The sequence below is a fragment of the Pan troglodytes genome, chromosome 12 (assembly GCF_028858775.2).
Source record: "Pan troglodytes isolate AG18354 chromosome 12, NHGRI_mPanTro3-v2.0_pri, whole genome shotgun sequence".
Taxonomy (NCBI): domain Eukaryota; kingdom Metazoa; phylum Chordata; class Mammalia; order Primates; family Hominidae; genus Pan; species Pan troglodytes.
Genome location: NC_072410.2, coordinates 63,421,149 through 63,443,232, shown reverse-complemented (window position 1 = coordinate 63,443,232; position 22,084 = coordinate 63,421,149).

Genomic DNA, 22,084 nt, shown 5'->3' with positions numbered 1-22,084 from the left:
ATAAATAATGCCTTTGAGGCCAATGGGCTTGACCTTTGGGTTTCTCAGGTAGTTTACAGTCTCATAGTTGTTTCTTATGTGAAAATAATTCCAGAAGGAACTATGAGAACTGGCATGCACTGAAAGGCTGCACATACAGTTGAAATCCTTCATTCTTCTCAAAAGCGAATCTGGGTATCATTTATCTTGGAGGCATTGGCAGAGTTCTGCTTGGTCATACAAAGTTTATTGATTCTTTTCTAGCAGCCTTGCTTGAAAATTAATATGGAATTTAAGCAATGACCTCTTCTAGAAATAGTGAACACGTAATTTTTTATGCTGAGCCTTCTGAGCATCTAGTAATGGAGTATGGGTCACACTGAAATAGAAGCTTCACTTTCTAACCTGAATTTTACACAATACAATTTTACTTATAAAAGACAGCACATCTCAGTAAACTCTAGAAATATAAATTTGTAATTTCTTCCTACTTAGAGTCAGCCATACAATACAATTACCATGAGAAGATTGCTTTAAACATGCAATTATAAACATGGCATGATTCTATAAATTACCTGTAATTTATTTATAAATCTGCTGCAAGGGCTAATGTTTAACACATGCAGATATTTTTTTATGCTCCCTTTCCCTTCAGTTCTGTCATATCATTAGATAAATATACTTAATGAGGGTGTATTATGGAAATAAAATAATCTAAACAGTATTATATGGTCTACTGTATTATGAAAGAGTGATTTTAAAAGCCTATTAAAGTCCCTGCTTAGCCTTGTCCAAGTTAGCATAAGTGAGGAATGATAACCTAGAAGAAAATTCCTATTTTGATTATTCAATCAAGTATATTCTCTTGTATTATTCAATCAAATCAGCAGTTTTCTCTTTCTGCTACTCGATGTCTATAAGTTACATTCAGATAAAACTATAAAAGTCAAGAGACTAATTTCTTCTTCATGGTCTGTCTATGGTATTAAAAAGACCAGGTTTTGAGTCAACTTTTTCACCCACCAAAAACACAGGAGAGAAACACATATCCCTTACAAAAGACTACTGTAAGTTCTAAGCATCAATTCGCTTTTTAAAAAGAAATATGTTAAGTATTAGATATTTGTAGCTAGATTTTGCAAGTTCTGTATATAGCAGGAAAATTTGTTGCGATATTATAGTCAAAGAGATATACTTTAACCTTGCTGACAATGAAATGCTTCCATTTTGATTCGTAAAATGGGATTCCCCTAGTAAGTGAGACACAGAGGGTAATTCATGACATTTTTGGATCACAGAAAGGTCTTTCTTACATATCTAATCCCAATCCATGTGACAAAATTTACCCACTCTACTATGCCCTCCAAAGAAAACAAACATTAATCAAGCTCTCCCCACTAAATCTCCCCAGAACTTGAGTTCTGGGGTCCTACCCTAATCGTCTTTAGATCCTTAGTACCCAACTGCACCCTTCACCCACTAACTATTTGAGGTATTCTATGTATAATGATAACACAAGTAAGCTAGCACCAGAAAGGTGTTAAAACAAATGTGAAGGAGAACTCAAAACAATTCTACCAGGATCCCACACAGTATGTATGCATTTACACGTACAAATAGAAATGACTGGAGAAAAGTAAGGAAAAAGCGATGTTGGAAATGCTGTATCTTTCTACATAAGTAACACTGATATGTGTATCATCCACAAGGTATTAGGTACCCCATAGTTACAGCATCTGGACAGGCGACTGTATTTTTCTGTTACTTTTCTCATAGTCTTCAAAGGGCAACCTAGCACAACAGTTTTCAAGAAAACTCCCTCCTCCTTTTTTTATTTTTAATCTTTTTTTAAAGGCAAATGCTGCACTACCTCCCCCGAAATAAATTATACTAACAATTTCAACAACCTCAATATATGAAAAAGATAAAAGTAAAGGTGGAAGAGTCACTGTGCTGATTTCTTTTTACATACCGCATATGGCAGCCATCATGGCAATGTTTAAGGCCATTACAGAGAACTCGAGGGCTCCTAGTTAGAAAAGCAGTGACCCAGATCCATAGGAAATAGATATTTTTCAATTGCACTAGACAGATGCATATATATCGATGTTGCACTCACTAAATAAATATATAAAGATATAAATTGACTATATATGTATATATATATACACACATATACTCACACACACATATATATATATCTATATGATAGAGACCATAATTTGGTTCCATATTGTGATTGTGGAAAACAAGTGGTGATATATTTTTCCTCTATTGGACATATTTTCAGAATCATGCCTGGGGATTTATATGCATACCCTGTGCCATTTATAACAGTGCTGCAAATAACGAGGATTATGCTCATTAGCAAACATTGCCACTTTTTTGAAGGGGATGCTAGGCAGACATGGCTGAAATGAAAGTCTTTTTTAGACAGAAGCGACAAACCTGGAAATAGGCATCTATATCTTGGTCCTGTGACTGTTTAGTGCAGTGTTTCATGAGCTAAAAAAGAGAGAGAGAGCACAAGAGAGAAAAATGGTGCTTTGTATAATATCTTACAAGCACCGCAAAGAAATCTGATGTTCATCTTAAACAGGCATAGCTATGATTTTGCCATCTAGTTTCTCAAAAATATTCACTGTATCTAAAGAACTTCTATCTTGAAAAAGGGGAAAGGGGAACTTAACCAAACGTTCTTTTGAAAAATCTTTTCTCTCTACTGGCAAGTTTGGACAAATAATTGACATGAAGGGAAGATAGCTTTTTGTAAGAAATTAAAACTTCGTTATCAAGTTGCCCTTCAATTTTCTCAATCCCCATCTTACCCCATTTTCTCATCTGTGTAGCCTGTGTTGCGTTTGCGGTTGTTTTTCTTAAGGATAATTTTTGCTTCTAAATACTGAGAAAGAATAATCAGGTGCTTGAGAAGTGGTGTCTCTGCTCATCTCCCCACACGTGACTGCTTTCTGTCTGGTGCTTTGTCATGGTGCCTCCAGAACAGACTTCCTCAGCTTCCTTTGTTATCCTCGCCTGATAAATAAACAGCACAAAATTACCGAACTTATTATGGTAATTGAGAGAAGGGAACGGAATGCTGAGCCTGCCCCCCTATCTGTTACGCTGCCATTGCAAAAGTTGGGCAAACCTGTGCCAAACCTCAGCTGATAGTGTAACATCAGCCCCTCTCCTGTGCGCCCCCCTTTATTGCCGTAGCCCCCCACCCTCCACGATGATTGCTTTCTGTCCATCTTGAGCTCGGTGTCAGTTCGTTTAGATTTACATCAAGTAGTAAATTAAAATAATCACTCAGCAAACACTCTGAGCCCAGTTTTCTCTTTCAGTCAGGAGTTGCGCGAGCTGCTCGAAGCATTCAAGCAGAAAATATTGCTGTCTAGATATTTGTCCTCTGGGTGATAAAGGAGGCATTGTCTTGGGACCCACTCAGGCCTCGGAGCCGATCGTCGCTGTGCATCACAGCTGTGAAGTGCGCTTTGTTATGTGTCTGAGGATTCGGGTTCAGGACCTTGTTTTTCTTGAAATACCAGACTGATCAGAGCTGCATATGTTCGGGGGAAATCAGGGGTCGGTGGTTCTCTGTCCACATTTTTACTAGATTATTCTTGGACAGAACTCTGGGAAAATACCCTGCAGCATAAACCATCCCAAGAGTTTTGCTTTGTTTTAATTCATTTTCTTTCTTTCTCTTTCTTGCATCTTTATTTTTTTTCCCTCCATATTCTGCGTTGTTACAGTCCTGGAAAATGCTGGAGTTTATCTGCATGAGTCAGAAACAAAGGCTTACGGCATTGCTGCTTCCTTTTGCTTTGAACCTGGTGCCATAATGTACTGAGTTATAAACCTGCTTCTTTGTGTTCTCATTACAGTACATCTATCTGCCCATTTGGAAATCAAAATGCAGAGTTCAGTCACCTGGGATGAAATATAGAGTGGGCTAAAGAGGCTTTTCACCATTTGCAAATGATCAGTGAGATCTTGAAACAAAACAAGGAGTTGATAGGAGAAAACAAATCGGAAATTTTGCTCTGAATGAGAATTTTTTAAAAAAGATAATTATCACTTGTAAATCTTAAAGTCATCACATTTTTATTTCAGCTATTTTGTAGGTATGCTATTGCTAAGAGTGTGAAGAAGTGAAATATTTGTTACTCTAAGTAGTGACAGAAAAACATTAAATGTTAAGGAGCATGGTTGCAGGCGTAGGAATGAAAATTGAAATTTTTAGTCAATTATCCAAATTTTTACAAATAGTTCTGCATGCTTGGCTTATTGACTACTCTTATCAATTTTTGGCTAGAAATTTGGCATCGTGCTATATTTAAGCCAAGCTAGCTACAGTGAATGTGCTATTTGATATATTCCTTATGTCTGTGCTCTGGCTAAATATACATTTTTCAATTATAAAATTCTCCATTCCTACATAGAAAGAACATTACTATTATAAGCCAAAAAGAAATAAAGGAATGGGATGGACATGTATGTATTACAGGCACATATATATGGTCATGTGCATGATGTACTCATGAATGAATGATTTCATGTTCTTGAATTAAATGAGCTCCCCTTAGGGATGTTTTCATGGTGACCCCACTGCAACCAGCTGCAAAGCTTACCCTTTCGACCACTGTATCTATAGGAACCAGAGGTGCCATTAAAACCAGCAATGCTAAGTCCTTAGATTATGCCAATGAAAATAAATTGAATCACCAGAGTAAAATCATAGATGGCTTCCAGTCATATATTGTGGTTTGTGATGTTTTATGTCCAAGTCCCAATTTAGTTCATAAATATAGGTAAAAGGAACCAAACTAGAAAATTTGGTTCTGATTTTCCTGGGCTCCAGAACCAGTCTTATTTAATTCCCCTGTCTATCACTGATAGCTGAGTAACCTTGAGTAAATTACCTAGTCACTCTGATACCTCAATTTTTCCATCTGTGCTTTGGAAATATTATTAATAGGCACCTCATAAGTTTGTTAAAATTGTTTAATGAATATTAAACATATTAAATGCTTAGAATGATGTCTGGCACATAGCTAATATTCAAAAAATATTTTATTAGTGATAATGATGATGATAATGATAATTTCTACAACAAGAAAAAAGGTAACACTTATCTGGGAAACACAACTAAGGTGGAATAATAGATTTGTCCTACTTTTCCAAGGTTGGTATACACATTAATATTAGGTTGTCCTGGGGCTGGGTGAGGTGGCTCACACCTGTAATCCCAGCACTTTGGGAGGCCGAGGCGGGTGGATCACCTGAGGTCAGGAGTTTGAGACCAACCTAACCAACATGGTGAAAACCCATCTCTACAAAAAATAAAAAAATTAGCTGGGTGTAGTGGCACGTGCCTGTAGTCCCAGCTACTCGGGAGGCTGAGGCACGAGAATCACCTGAACCCAGGAGGCAGAGGTTGCAGTGAGCCAAGATCGCGCGGCTGCACTCCAGCCAGGGTGACAGAGTGAGACCCCATCTCAGAAATAAAAACAAACAAACAAAAATTAGGTTGTCCAGAATAAGAGTCACCGTTTAACCATTTACTAACTGTGTGCATGGGCAAATTATTTTATTTTCTATGTAATAAGATAATAACCGGTTACTGTGGCTGTTGTAAAGATGAAAATAGACCGTACACATCACTTGCTTAGTACCTTGTGTGGCCAGAAGGGTTGCCCCTAAGTTGTGTTATTCTCCAGGCCAAAAATTTAAAAAGGTCTCCTTTTTTATAGCCAGTTTGATTTAAAATAATATTACAAACCTCAAGAGCCAGTTATTAAAAATTTAGAGAAAAGGGTAGAGAAGAGGGTAGAGAAGAAAATCTTACATATTTTTTTCTTGTGTAATTAACGTGTGTGAAAGCTTTTCAGTGTCCAGGCACCGTCTGTTCAGGTGCAAGAAACTTCTCTTTATGTTTTTTCTTTTACTTTTTGATTTTCAGAATTACCGGGTCTGACTAAATCACAACTCCCACCGTGAAAAAAGCTAGCAATGCTGATATTACTTACTCTGCCATGACTCTTCAGAACTTGTATATATTGATATAATATTGATGATCTTGCTTCTGAGCTTCCCTAGTACCATTTTGTAAAAGTCTAGTTATAATAGGACTTGTGTCACTTCATCATCCATTGCACTGTTTGTAGATATTGGTTTCCAGTAATTCTCTCAAAGGTTGTTTTTGTGCTTCATTGATGATGACCACGATTGTAAGTCTTACCCAGAGGATGCAGAAAATGTGAGGAATAACTTACTTACTCCCTGATCATGTTAAGTTTACCATTCAGAATTCTATAGCATACAAATAGAAACAATATATCTTCCAACCATGCTTTCTCATAAACTAACTGGGCTATAACATTGCATTCCTAGAATGTGATGTCTTTCAATGTTGTCTGCATCCGTACCTTCCACTCACTTCCACTAGCTAGAAGGGTAGAAAAGGAGGAAGGCACTGAGTGAGAAAAATGGTCCCATTTGTACAAAAAAGTCTGTCCTTTGACCAGCATGGCCTAAATCTATCCAGAATTTCATGATGTGACCACATCAATTGGAGGCAATAAAGAACATTAATGGGAAGGCCCCCTTGTTGTGTGGAGCAGTGGTCTTGGAAGCCTCAGGGGAGATAGTTGCAGCCACCTGGTAGATTGTCTAAATATGGTACAGAGCCTGCAGAAGGAATAGGATGACTGTTCTGGATGCCAACAGTAATGGTCCCATGAGTAAGTGATGTCTGGGGTTACCTCCACTCCCTCAGGTGCTGTAGCCTGAAGCCAGCACTGTGATTGGTCAGAACATGGGTGGATAAGCATGGATCACACATAGTTCAAGCTCAAGGCTGGCAGTGGACTATAGGTAGTCCAGAGTCCTAAACTCCTTCTGTGTCTGATTTGAAAGTCATACAAAATCAGCATGTCAGCACCATTATGACATGATACTCCTAAAGAAATACTGTACCGGCTAGCAGGAAAAACACATTCACCAGGTCACTTTCCTGGAACCAGATGTCCATGTGGCTTCAGGACAACCCCACAATGATCCCATAGGCTCAAGCTCCAGAGGTCTTGGGGCATCTGGTTGGCCCCATAAGTGCAGAAGTGAAATGGGGTGTCAGAGCACCCCAAAGGAAAAGGATGAGTCAGGACTCACAAGAATCTGTATCTGAGTTCTGTTAGACCTGCTCACATGCTACCTGTGCCCAAAGAGAGACTTAAATAAATTTAAGAAAAATTTGAGACTTAAACATTTTTTGACGAATTGGAGTTTCTTTTAGCGTGGGAAAGAGAAGGAAGGAAAGAATAGGTATACAAAGCAGAGGCAACAGCCTGAGCACAACAGAGTGGAATGCAAATGGTCTAGTTTTTGAGGGAAATGCAGGGGCCAGTAGGGGCACTGAAGTAGGTGCAGATTGAGATTAGAAGTGAAACAGAAAAGTTACATGGAGATCAGGTTTTGAAGAGCTTTGAGTACAAATTATATCCTTATATATTTAAGGGGCTTACTTTATGCCAGGCTCTGAGCCTTAGAGACATTATTCCAGGTTTTGGGGGGAGAAGAGTAAATTGTTGAAAGGTTTTCAAGCAACACAGTGATCTGTGTTTTTGAAAGATTCCACTGGTGGAACTTTAAGGGTTGGATAACAGTGGACGAGACCATGAAAAAGGAGATTAAAGAGCTATGATCTTTAATTCATCACTTCTGGAGAGTGATGAAGAGAACCTCAATTAGGATAACAGAATGAGAATGGAGAAGAGGGAAGAATTCATTATTCTTGTAAAGGTAAAGTCAGCAAAATTTGAAGACAATTGAATGGGTGCTGGAGGAATAGACTGGTCACTTAATGTCTCTATGACTATGATATCTGTTCATTAATTTAGTTCATAAAATTTTGTGAAGTGATGTGTCTCCAAGTGCTAGGCCCCGTGTAGGAAATACAGAAGATAGAGGAGTTCTGATCATGATGGGCTTTCAGAGGTGGGAATCACTTCCATGTTAAATATGCAGAGAGCTGGGCCTCTCCCTGAGCAGACATGGGTTCCAGAGTCCAAGGATTTGTGTTTTTAACAATTGCCCCAAGTAACACTTTTCATCATGAGAGTTTGGGAAATTCTTCACAAAATAATGCATTTGGTTTTGGATGTGTTAAGATAATCTACATAGAGAGAAATTATACATGAATGCAGATATAGGATATTCTAGTACATTCACATAAGCATCATAGGCAGAAGATGTTAAAAGGAGGTTTGCTAAGCTACTCTACAAGGTAAAACAAATAGAAGAAGCTAAAACCATAAGGAATAAGCTCTCTGGACAGTGTCCCTCTCTGGCACTGAGAAATGGGGCTGGAAACTTCTGCCAATAGAAATGTCTCGTTCGTTGACTGAAAGATTGACTCAGCCTCCCACCCAAATCCAGCTTCAGGCTTTAGTATCAATTATGGTGATTGATATTGTGATTTTTTGTTTTACAGTGCAGCGCCTGCTATGAAGCACACACAATGCTTATCTGCTGCTCCACTGGAAAGCCAATAGCAAAGAAGGGAAAGGACCTTCTGATTGGCGAGTGGAGGAGTGAGTTAGAAGATGGTTTTATGTTTACTGCAATGCCCTTTGTCCTCATCAGAACTGTGAAGTGGAATTTGATTTTGATGGACTCTTTAACAAGGATGCTTTGTGTTATCCATGCAATCCCCTACTACTCTGAACCACAACATACACATGCTACATCCCAAAAGCCAGAACCCCCAAAAATGGGTTGTTCCTGGTTTCAGCTTCTAAGATCTAGCTTTCTTTCTCTCAGAGTCTCATTTATCCTTTTCTCCCAAAGGCAAAGCTGTTTTTATCTGATTACTTGATTTCTATGAAAATTTTAGTGCATTTTAATGACTTTGTAGTTTATCTGACCCAGATAACATGCACTTTAATAGGAAACTTTTACAGAGATAGTGTCTTAACCAAAAGAATGACTTAATGATGAAATTTCAGGTAGATGTTTGTTCACATTGAGGAAGGCTAACTAACCAAGTCGAGTAGAGGATGAACAAGGTTTAGGGAACAGTTCTTTTTATAATTTAAATTCTAAAATTTTAATTATAAGCTCTAAATATTAATGCAGGCCATATCAACTTCTTTACTGGACTACTTAGGACATTTAAATGAGATCACATATATAAAGCCCCAGCTCTAAGACTTGGAATTCAATAAACGTCAGTTTTTTCCTTACACCCTCATGCCCATATGGGTGAGTGTGGGTTGCCCTGTAATCTTTTGCTGCATGTTTCTTTTTTTAGATTATTCAGTTAAAAATTCTATTTTATTCGGAAGAGATAAGGCTTAAAGAAGGAACTAGTTTATTTATTGAGTGCCAGGTTGTAGGACTGGGGATTATATATGTATTATCTCACTTAAATGCTGGCAAATAGTCTTGTTAAATAAGTTATAAAAATACAGTAGAAACAGTTGCTACATGGCATGATTAAGGTGGGAATTCTGGAACAATCATCTTAGGGGTGTGCCATGCTGTTCCTGTGAAAAATAAGTAACTTGATGATTATTAGAAACAATAAGACTAGTTTGCCTTAATTTTTTTATACATGGAGAATCTTTAAAAATGGAGGCTTTCTGCTTAGGTACTCTCCAGATTGGCACTCCAATTTTGCCAAATGCTCCTAGTATCTGTTACTCTGACTGAAATAAATATACCATGAATAAAATGCTCAAGTTTCAGAGTATGGATATTATGATATCACTGTAGTGTCTCAGATGCCTTTCCCTTCTTTCACTTTCTCTTGCTCAGGGGTGTTCTGAATAGTAGAGGGCTGTCAAAGAACTGTGTGCTGGTGGAATGAAGTTGAGTTACCATGCTTTCCTATTCAACCCTGACTCAAAGTGAATGCATATGCTGTGCATTGGAAATGCTGTCACCAGTGTTCTGGCCGTTTGTAGGTATCAAATCACTAACCTTGCCAGCAAATAAGTTTGTGAACCTTCTTTTCAGAGGTTCTGTCTCTGATATTTCAGAACCATTCAATTATAATTCTGATGCTTTCTTTTATGTGGCAATCATGGGTTGTCAGCAAGGATAGAATTAAGAGAGGCACATGAAGTGTGTTACGGCGGCTCATGCCTAAGGATCTCTATTTCTTTTGTTCATGGTGACAAATGACAGCCTTAAAGATATTTGTCCTGATTCCTTACTGTCCCTATGCAGGTAAAAAACTTTCATTGAAGTCAAACAAGCTTCATTGAAGTTAATGGGAAGTAATGCCCTTGAAGGGAAGGGAGAACTAGGGTGATTAATTTTAATTAGCCAAATATAAACAAGCATGTGTCTACAAGTAGTGACAGGAAAGTGGATATCTGTGACTTTTAACTTAGCTTTGGGGAGCTAGGTATGGCCATTTTGTAGAGAATCAGATGAAACTATTTCAACTCAGAAACATAAGAATGCCCATAAAAAATAAAATCCATTTTCCCTAGCTGTATCTCTGAGCTTCACCTTCAATACACTAATTCAACAAAACTCCTAAAATATTACCAATATTACCACACATCAAACATGTTTCAGGCCTTGGGGAGACAAAGATTACTACAACTGGAACCCCATATGGGACTCACTTTTAGGTCATGGAAATACCTCAGTAAACAGTTTTGGTACAAGTCATTCATTAGCGTCTCTATCATTCATTTATTCATTGATTGGTTCATTCAAGAAATATTCGGCACAGACTTTCTAAGCGTTTTGCTTCTGTTCCTATAACAGAGCACGTGCAAAGTACTACTAGAACCAAATGGGATAAAATTCTTGTTTTGCATGACACGGTGAGTTATAATCATGGAAAGATTCTTAGAGAGTGTGTCACTTGAGCTTAGTTTTGCTAGCATTTAGTTAGGCAAAGTAAAAAGGGAAAGATATAAGAATGTGGGAACTATATAATGAAAGGTATTTATTTATTAGGGAAATGCAAATCAAAACCAAATGCAATACCACCTTACTCCCTCAAGAATAGCCATAATGAGAAAATTAAAAAAATAGATGTTGGCATGGATATGGTGAAAATGGAACACTTTTACACCATCGGTGGGAATGTAAACTAGTATAACCACTATGGAAAAGAGTATGGAGATTCCTTAAATAACTAAAAGTAGATCTACCATTTGATCCAGCAGTCCCACTACTAGGTATTTACCCAGAGGAAAAGAAGTCATTATACGAAAAAGATATTTGCAGAGGCATGTTTATAGTAGCACAATTTGAAATTCCAAAAATATGGAACTAGCCCAAATGTCCATCAATCAATGAGTGGATAAAGAAAACATGGTATAGGCATACCATGGAATACTACTCAGCATAAAACAGAATTAAATAATGGCATTCGCAGCAACTTGGATAGAATTGGAGATTATTATTCTAAGTGAAGTAACTCAGCAATGGAAAACCAAACATCGTATGTTCTTGCTCATAAGTGGGACCTAAGCTACGAGACACAAAGGCATAAGAATGATACAATGGACTCTGGGGATTTGGGGGAATGTGTGCAAGGAGGGTGTGGGATAAAAGACTGCACATTGATTACAGTGTACACTGCTCAGGTGATGGGTGTACTAAAATCTCAGAAATCATCACTAAAGAACTTACCCATGTAGCCAAGCAACACCCGCTCCCTAAAAACCTATTGAAATAGAAAACAAATTATAAAAAGGAAAGGTGTGGAAGCACAGAAACTCATAGCATGTTCAGAAAATATTTGAAAATGCTCTAGTGTAAGGGTCAGCAAACTACAGCCCAGAAGCCATATCCAACCCACCATTTGTTTTTGTACAGCCCATGAACTAAGAATGTTTTAAAATTTTAAATGGCTAGGGGAAAAAATGAAAAATAAAAAGAAGACTATTTCATGGCATGTGAAAATTACATGAAATTTATATTTCGGTTTCCATGAATAAAGTATTATTGAAACACATCAACAATCATTCATATGCATGTTGTCTATGGCTGCCTTTGTGCTACAAAGGCAGAGTTGGGTGGTAGTGACAGAGAATGTATAGCCCACATAGCCTGAAGTATTTACTATTTCCCCCTTAATGGAAAGTTTGCCAAACCTTACTCTAGTGTATGAGGTGCTGGTATATTGAGAAAAAAATTATGAAGGATCTTAAATATTATCTGAGTGAATATAAACATTATCTTGTGTGAACTGGTGAATACAATAGTTGAAGGATTTATCATTATGTTAAAAATTAACATTTTGGTGAACTTATCATTCATTTGATAAAATCCTCCATTCAAATGTAAGTGCCACATGACCACTGAGCCATAGTCAGGTTAGTTAACAAATCTTTACAATTTCTAAAGAGAATTAAAAGGTAGTTCAAGTATGTCTCAAGGCTTATAGGTCAAACAGAAAAAAATGAGTTTTAGGTTTAGAAAATCCCAAAGTGGACATTAGGCACAGACAGTTTTCTGAGAAGAAAAGTCTGACATGTACCTACTTTATAGCCCAGTAGCTAAAGACTAAAAAAAAAAAAGAAGTCATTTTATTTAAGCCATGTTTCCAATATTTTTGAACAAGAATGCTCCCTTTAAGGCCAAAAAAAATTTATAGGCCATTTTGCAACAGTAACAGTTGTACACATGTTGTAAGAAAATGTATAACGAAATCATGCATTTTAAATTAATTTTAATTTAAGACGCTTCTGTATACACAAAAATAGTAGTACAAATGTATGTAAACCTTATGCAATCTTTTGAATAATATTTGGTACGTGTGGTTTTAGAAACTCCTTAAAAAACTAGGGGGAACCAAATGTCCATGTTAAAAAGCCTAGGAGTCAATTGATGTACAATGCCATAGAACTATTTTGACTGAACTTCTTAATTAATTGATTTGCATTTGCTTGTGTGATTCCTTATAGCCTGCTCATATTTGTTTTAAGCCAAAGAAAACTAAGTTTGTTATTAAAAATATCATCAAAACCAAAAAATTTGGTTAATCATATGCTAGGTAATTTCTGGACCTGATTGGATGATTTCTTCTACAATTAATTCCTTGAACAGCTAATTGATTTGTTGCCAGATAAACAGAAAAAGGTCATGCTAAAATCCAGTCATACCACATGCTCCATGTTGGGTTCTGGGACCAACCTATTCACCTACCTTTTATCCAGATAAATTCTAAATTTGACTCAGAGATAACTTACAGAACAGGTCAGAAAATACTAATCTTTTGCATTGTAAACAACAAAAAAAATGTAGGTAGCTCTCCCTTTTTCAAAGTTTTGTTTTTGTTATTTTATTTTTTAAAATATTTAATGGCTTAGGAGATACATGAAAAATGAAAGAAGAAACACACCTTGGCAATAAACTGATAAATTGATGATATCATCAACACTAATCATGCCACAGAAGCCTTCAACTACAGGATTAAAAAAGCACCGCTGAAAATACATTACTCTCTGGCTTTCTCTTCAGAAAACTAGGCTAAATTCAGCTTAAAACTGCATTCGGTGACTCCTTTAACATTTTGACTGAGGGGTGATCTGGAGGTCAGTGTGGAGGTCAGGAGTAGGGCAATGTGATGAAACGTCCATTTCATTGTCAACCATGCATTTGAATGAAGTTCTTTTTTATAGGCGGAGTAAGAACTAAAGGCCAGTAGGGAAAGCCTGGGTTGTCAATTACTGCGTGTTTTATGTCTTGAATCATTGGCCCTAGAACCTGAAGAACTCTTTCTCTCTGTTTGTTTGTTAAGAATTGACCCAAGATCCTTTCTCTAACCCCTGAATATGCAGTAAACTTCAGAGTTACTATGTTTTTTATAATTATGATTACTACTCCCAATGTCATTCAGTTTACATGTTGCTTTTAACATTTTTATTACCATCACCTCTAATCCACTTGACTTTTCACAATAGTCCTGTATTGGTATTTCCAGTTGACAGATGAAAAACATACTTGGTTGTTTATTTTAAAAGACTAAGGCAGACATTTTCACTATTTCAGCATAGGATATTTCTGTGAGTTCATAAAAATCCAACTGTTCTTAGTTATATCTCCTTCTAGTATACATCTTGTAGCCAAATAAAACGACTATATTTGGTCACATCATACCCCTACCTGATCACCATACGCCTAGCTGAAAATTAGGTCAAAGATGGACTAATAATAGTTTGCTTGGTTAACAGGCAGTTTTGCCCAAAGAAATTAATATTGTTTATTAATGAATGATGAATCCTAGATGATAAAGGTAAGGAAACTGAATCAAACACATAAAATCAGAAATTCAACAAATATCCATTAGGAACCTTTTATGGACAAGGCATTATGCTAGACACTGAAAGATATATACTAAATAATATAGTGCATTCATCTTCAAGATGTTTTACAAACCCATTGAAAGAAATGTATTAATTTATTGAAGCTCATAGAGAACCTTGTCACTGAATCTTCATTCTAATCAAAGCATTATCAGGGGAAAAAAGTCAAAATGATTGCTACATTGAAAGATAAACAGAGACTATATAATAACTATGATAAATATGTAGTTATAATCTTCTCTAAATTAAGCTTAACTGAAAAGTTATGTACTTACAAAGGCCCCAAGTCTTGATCATAAAAGACTCATGGAACCCTATAAAGAGTGCTAAAGATCATTTGGGTAAAACATTTTATTCAAGGCTATATAGTGGAATAAGAACTAGTCACCACCAGGCCTGCCCTAAAAGAGCTCCTGAAGGAAGCACTATACATGGAAAGGAACAACCAGTACCAGAAACTGCAAAAACATGCCAAATTGTAAGACCATCAAGGCTAGGAAGAAACTGCATCAACTAACGAGCAAAATAACCAGCTAACATCATAATGACAGGATCAAATTCACACATAACAATACTAACCTTAAATGTAAATGGGCTAAATGCTCCAATTAAAAGACACAGACTGGCAAATTGGATAAAGAGTCAAGACCCATCAGTGTGCTGTATTCAGGAAACCCATCTCACATGCAGAGACACACATAAGCTCAAAATAAAGGGATGGAGGAAGATCTACCAAGCAAATGGAAAACCAAAAAAGGCAAGGGTTGCAGTCCTAGTCTCTGATAAAACAGACTTTAAACCAACAAAGAACAAAAGAGACGAAGGCCATTACATAATGGTAAAGGGATCAATTCAACAAGAAGAACTAACTATCCTAAATATATATGAACCCAATACGGGAGCACCCAGATTCATAAAGCAAGTCCTTAGTGACCTACAAAGAGACTTAGACTCCCACACAATAATAATGGGAGACTTTAACACCCCACTATCAACATTAGACAGATCAACGAGACAGAAAGTTAACAAGGATATCCAGGAATTGAACTCAGCTCTGCACCAAGCGGACCTAATAGACATCTACAGAACTCTCCACCCCATATTAACAGAATGTACATTCTTTTCAGCATCACACCACGCCTATTCCAAAATTGACCACATAGTTGGAAGTAAAGCACTCCTGAGCAAATGTAAAAGAAAAGAAATTATAACAAACTGTCTTTCAGACCACAGTGCAATCAAACTACAACTCAGGATTAAGAAACTCACTCAACACCGCTCAACTACATGGAAACTGAACAACCTGCTCCTGAATGACTACTGGGTACATAACGAAATGAAGGCAGAAAATAAAGATGTTCTTTGAAACCAATGAGAACAAAGACACAACATACCAGAATCTCTGGGACACATTCAAAGCAGTGTGTAGCAGGAAATTTATAGCACTAAATGCCCACAAGGGAAAGCAGGAAAGATCTAAAATCGACACCCTAACATCACAATTAAAAGAACTAGAGAAGCAAGAGCAAACACATTCACAAGCTAGCAGAAGGCAAGAAATAACTAAGATCAGAGCAGAACTGGAGGAAATAGAGGCACAAAAAACCCTTCAGAAAATCAATGAATCCAGGAGCTGGTTTTTTGAAAAGATCAACAAAATTGATAGACCACTAGTAAGACTAATAAAGAAGAAAACAGAGAAGAATCAAATAGATGCAATAAAAAATGACAAAGGGGATATCACCACCGATCCCACAGAAATACAAACTACCATCAGAGAATACTATAAACACCTCTATGCAAATAAACTAGAAAATCTAGAAGAAATGGATAAATTCCTCAAAACATACACCCTCCCAAGACTAAACCAGGAAGAAGTTGAATCTCTGAATAGACCAATAACAGGCTCTGAAATTGAGGCAATAATTAATAGCTTACCAACCAAAAAAAGACCAGGACCAGATGGATTCACAGCCAAATTCTACTAGAGGTACAAGGAGGAGCTGGTACCATTCCTTCTGAAACTATTCCAATCAACAGAAAAAGAGGGAATCCTCCCTAACTCATTTTATGAGGCCAGCATCATCCTGATACCAAAGCCTGGCAGAGACACAACCAAAAAAGAGAATTTTAGACCAATATCCTTGATGAACATTGATTCAAAAATCCTCAATAAAATACTGGCAAACCGAATCCAGCAACACATCAAAAAGCTTATCCACCATGATCAAGTGGGCTTCACCCCTGGGATGCAAGCCTGGTTCAACATATGAAAATCAATAAACATAATCCAGCATATAAACAGAACCAAAGACAAAAACCACATGATTATCTCAATAGATGCAGAAAACACCTTTGACAAAATCCAACAATCCTTCATGCTAAAAACTCTCAATAAAGTAGGTATTGATGGCATGTATCTCAAAATAATAAGAGCTATCTATGACAAACCCACAGCCAATATCATACTGAATGGGCAAAAACTGGAAGCATTCCCTTTGAAAACTGGCACAAGACAGGGATGCCCTCTCTCACCACTCCTATTCAACATAGTGTTGGAAGTTCTGGCCAGGGCAATTAGGCAGGAGAAGGAAATAAAGGGTATTCAATTAGGAAAAGAGGAAGTCAAATTGTCCCTGTTTGCAGATGACATGATTGTATATCTAGAAAACCCCATCATCTCAGCCCAAAATCTCCTTAAGCTGATAAGCAACTTCAGCAAAGTCTCAGGATACAAAATCAATGTGCAAAAATACAAGCATTCTTATACATCAATAACAGACAAACAGAGAGCCAAATCATGAGTGAACTCCCATTCACAACTGCTTCAAAGAGAATAAAATACCTAGGAATCCAACTTACAAGGGACGTGAAGGACTTCTTCAAGGAGAACTACAAACCACTACTCAATGAAATAAAAGAGGATACAAACAAATGCAAGAACATTCCATGCTCATGGGTAGGAAGAATTAATATCGTGAAAATGGCCATACTGCTCAAGGTAATTTATAGATTCAATGCCATCCCCATCAAGCTACCAATGACTTTCTTCACAGAATTGGAAAAAACTACTTTAAAGTTCATATGGAACCAAAAAAAGAGCCCTCATCGCCAAGTCAATCCTAAGTCAAAAGAACAAAGCTGGAGGCATCACGCTACCTGACTTCAAACTATACTACAAGGCCACAGTAACCAAAACAGTGTGGTACTGGTACCAAAACAGAGCTATAGAGCAATGGAACAGAATAGGGCCCTCAGAAATAATGCCGCATATCTACAACTATCTGATCTTTGACAAACCTGAGAAAAACAAGCAATGGGGAAAGGAGTCCCTATTTAATAAATGGTGCTGGGAAAACTGGCTAGCCATATGTAGAAAGCTGAAACTGGATCCCTTCCTTACGCCTTATACAAAAATTAACTCAAGATGGCTTAAAGACTTACATGTTAGACCTAAAACCATAAAAACCTTAGAAGAAAACCTAGGCAATACCATTCAGGTCATAGGCATGGGCAAGGACTTCATGTCTGAAACACCAAAAGCAATGGCAACAAAAGCCAAAATTGAAAAATGAGATCTAATTAAACTAAAGAGCTTCTGCACAGCAAAAGAAACTACCATCAGAGTGAACAGGCAACCTACAGAATGGGAGAAAATTTTTGCAACCTACTCATCTGACAAAGGGCTAATATCCAGAATCTACAATGAACTCAAACAAATTTACAAGAAAAAAACAAACAACCCCATCAAAAAGTGGGCAAAGGACATGAACAGACACTTCTCAAAAGAAGACATTTATGCAGCCAAAAAACACATGAGAAAATGCTCATCATCACTGGCCATCAGAGAAATGCAAATCAAAACCACAATGAGATACCATCTCACACCAGTTAGAATGGCAATCATTAAAAAGTCAGGAAACAACAGGTGCTGGGGAGGATGTGGAGAAATAGGAACACTTTTACACTGTTGGTGGGACTGTAAACTAGTTCAACCATTGTGGAAGTCAGTGTGGCAATTCCTCAGGGATCCAGAACTAGAAATACCATTTGACCCAGCCATCCCATTACTGGGTATATACCCAAAGGATTATAAATCATGCTGCTATAAAGACACATGCACACCTATGTTTATTGTGGCACTATTCACAATAGCAAAGACTTGGAACCAACTCAAATGTCCAACAATGATAGACTGGATTAAGAAAATGTGGCACATATACACCATGGAATACTATGCAGCCATAAAAAGTGATGAATTCATGTCCTTTGTAGGGACATGGATGAAGCTGGAAACCATGATTCTCAGCAAACTATCACAAGGACAAAAAAGCAAACACTGCATGTTCTCATTCGTAGGTGGGAATTGAACAATGAGAATACATGGACACAGGAAGGGGAACATCACACACAGGGGACTGTTGTGGGGTGGGGGGAGGGGGGAGGGATAGCATTAGGAGATATACCTAATGCTAAATGACGAGTTAATGGGTGCAGCACGCCAACATGGCACATGTGTACATATGTAACAAACCTGCAAGTTGTGCACATGTGCCCTAAAACTTAAAGTATAATAATAATAAAATTAAAAAAAATAAAAAAAGATTAAAAAAAAAAGAACTAGTTTATCAATCAGAATACCTGGGTCTAGTCCTGGCTTTGCATGAACTACTTTGATCTTTGAACTTAATCAAGTTACTTAAAATCTTCTTTAAAACAGTTGTGGAGTTTGAGTAGAAGAACTAGGCTTCTTTTACTTTAAAACCTCCATTACTTTAAAGTTTTGAATTATGAACTAGTAAATATTATAAGATCTATGTATATGCCAATTTTATCCATGTTAAATAAGGTCCCCACTACTTATTTTCCACTACAGGAGGACAAAAATGTAATGTAGAACCATGGTTTGATTTTCCTAGACTTGCTGAGAGTTCCTCTCTACCGTGGTAATGAGTAGAAGTGACCAGTTTTCATTATTGCATAGATTAGAATAGATGATGCTAGAAATAGTGGAAACTATAGCAAAGTAGAAGAGGAGGGTAGAGAAGTGAAGAGGCTTGCAGAAAAGTTTTGGTTTTCAGCCTATAAAAAGACAATTTTAGCCACTCAGCTGGGCCTTTTACATCAAACATCTGAATCAGAGTAACAAGTGCATATGTACTAATGAAAAATTTCCTGAATAGAGGACCCACTACATTATTTCATTAAATTAGAAATACAAAAATAGCTATTTAATAAATTAAATCACAGTTTTAACAAATATTTACTAAAGAATCATGAAGTATTGCCTTGGCTTCTAAGATGACTAATAGGGATTTTCAACTTCGCTAAACTTAGTTCTTTGTTAGAGGAAAAATCTTAGTGCAATATGAGCAAGAACGCTAACCCTTGGAGTTCGAAGGGGTCTTTATCTCAATTGCTTTTAAATAGTGTTAGGCGTGCCCAACCAGAGGAACCAAGGTGAAGAAGAAGCTTGTGTGGACTGACTGTCGGGCTGACTGATAATTCCTACTGAGATACACTTCAATGCCATTCCACAACAAGACGCTGGGATTGGATTTAAAGCCAATGTAAGCTTTAAATGGAGTTTTACTGTGAAACAAAACACCTGTCTTTCATCCCAAGCTAAATTGACAAGCAATAATTTAGTTGTCTAAACTGAGAGCTTTCAGGATTCCAAACTGCATAATGTCAAAAGACAATGTATAAAGTTGCACTTGGAAGTTCAAAGGTAGAATGCCATGTAGGCAAACATATTATATGACTGGTCTTTTCCTCTCTCTAGTCCTTTCTTCTGTCCCCTCTCCCAGTTTCCTTTGCTACTATTTTTTGGGGGCTGGTGGGGGGCTGGTGAGGAATGTGGGGGAGAGAGATTGTAACTATGCAAATTGGTGAGTAGGTGACAACAAAAGCATTTTCTCCCTTTTACTTTCCACAAGATGAGCACTTCCTGTGTTCAATTGAATTAATCAGAGATTGCATCTACCAAATAGAAATAAAAGGAAAGAAATAAAGAATACTTAAGCAAGATTACTAAAGTCCTCCCTACATAAATGTAAAATAATATAGCCTGAATTTTGTAGCAACTTTTTCCATACAAATTATTCTGTTTCTTCTATCTTCCACTTCAGTTGCATTTGTTAAAATCGGGGTACCTGACATCGGAGAGGCTAAATTTAGTCCCTTACACGTGACAACATTTTACACTTGTCCTTCAATAATTTCTTTTTAGGATAAATAGTAAAAGTAACCATGGCCTTTCTTTCTCCAAACTAAAATCTCTCTCTCTCTCTCTCTGTCATCCACACACACAGGATATTTCTTTTACTTTTTTTTTCTTCTTTTGAGGTTCACAAGCTATCTTTTCTTCCATCTTCTTTCCCAAAAGAAAAAATGAGGGAAGCAGGGTCGATTAGCAAAATGAAACAGATGCTGATACAAAAGTAGTGAGCTAGTTCTGATTGGACTTTGCCAGCTGTCAGTGAGCATTTCTGTGTTTTGTTAATGAAGTGGTATTCACTTTTCTGGACTGGCATTGGCTGACATGTTTAGTGTAATGAATGCTAAACTGAGCCTAGATCATTTTTTAAACCATAGCTTAGGGCTTAACAGCCCTTTAAATGAATTCTATAAACAAGATAGTTGTTAATTCTCAATCAATGTATCACTAATCATCAAATAGTATTAAAACAAGAGACCATCTTTTACAAACTCAGTAAACCTTATTAAAGTTACCAAATTATCCATTCAGGGGTTATTTTCTCATTCAGAGAATGTCAAGATTTGAACAGAAATATATTTGAAGATACCTATTTCTGTGGATTAGTAAAGGAGATGTGTGTTTGTGTGTGTGTGTATAAATGTGTGTGCCTTCATAAATATGGCCTTAAGAAATGAGTAACTAATATAGCCTTAAATCTGAAGTCATTAATAAAAATGTAAACTGTATATCACAGTGAGTTCCATGTGTCTTTAGTTTGCTGACACCCACAAGCAAGCATTTCATGAGAGGAACCTAAGTATGGTGAAAACTAGAAAAGTATATGTAGGCTATTCTTTACAACAACAACAACGACAACAACAAAATTCTCCCTTTTACTGTCACACTATAACAATACAGGCTATATTATTTTGCATTTATGTGCAGTGTTTTAAAATTCATCTACAATTCCGTAGACTCAACACTTGGGGAGTAGTATAGTGATTCTAGCTCACCCCATCTCTTCTACTGTACTGCAACTCTGCTTTACTTTCTCATGGAATACTAAAATAGTGCCTGGCATACAGTACATAGTAAATATTTGTTTCATAAATGAACAAATGCAGGTGGAAGATGAAAAGAGATGTCAAGTCAAATAACATTTATTAACTATCTTTTATTCTCAATGTTAAGGTGTGTTTGGGACCTATTATTTAATTCTAATAGCAATCTCATTAGGTAGGTAGTATTATTCTCAGGTGTAATATTTAATTTTGAAATTTAATTATATATAAACTTATATTCAAACACACATTTAATATTATTCTAAAATGTAATTTCTTAATTGAATTAATTTAACAGTTATATGAATAATATTTAATATTTTATGTATATAGTTTTAAAAGTCAAATGATGATCAAAAGCTTCCAATGGTAGTTTTCGCTCATTTACCCCTCTTCCTCTCCCTCTGAGGCCAGTTTCTCCAGAAATGTATTCTTCAGCTTTTTGTCTAGGGGTATTATGATGTTTGAAATGCCTTACAAAGGAGTGACAAATTTAGCATATG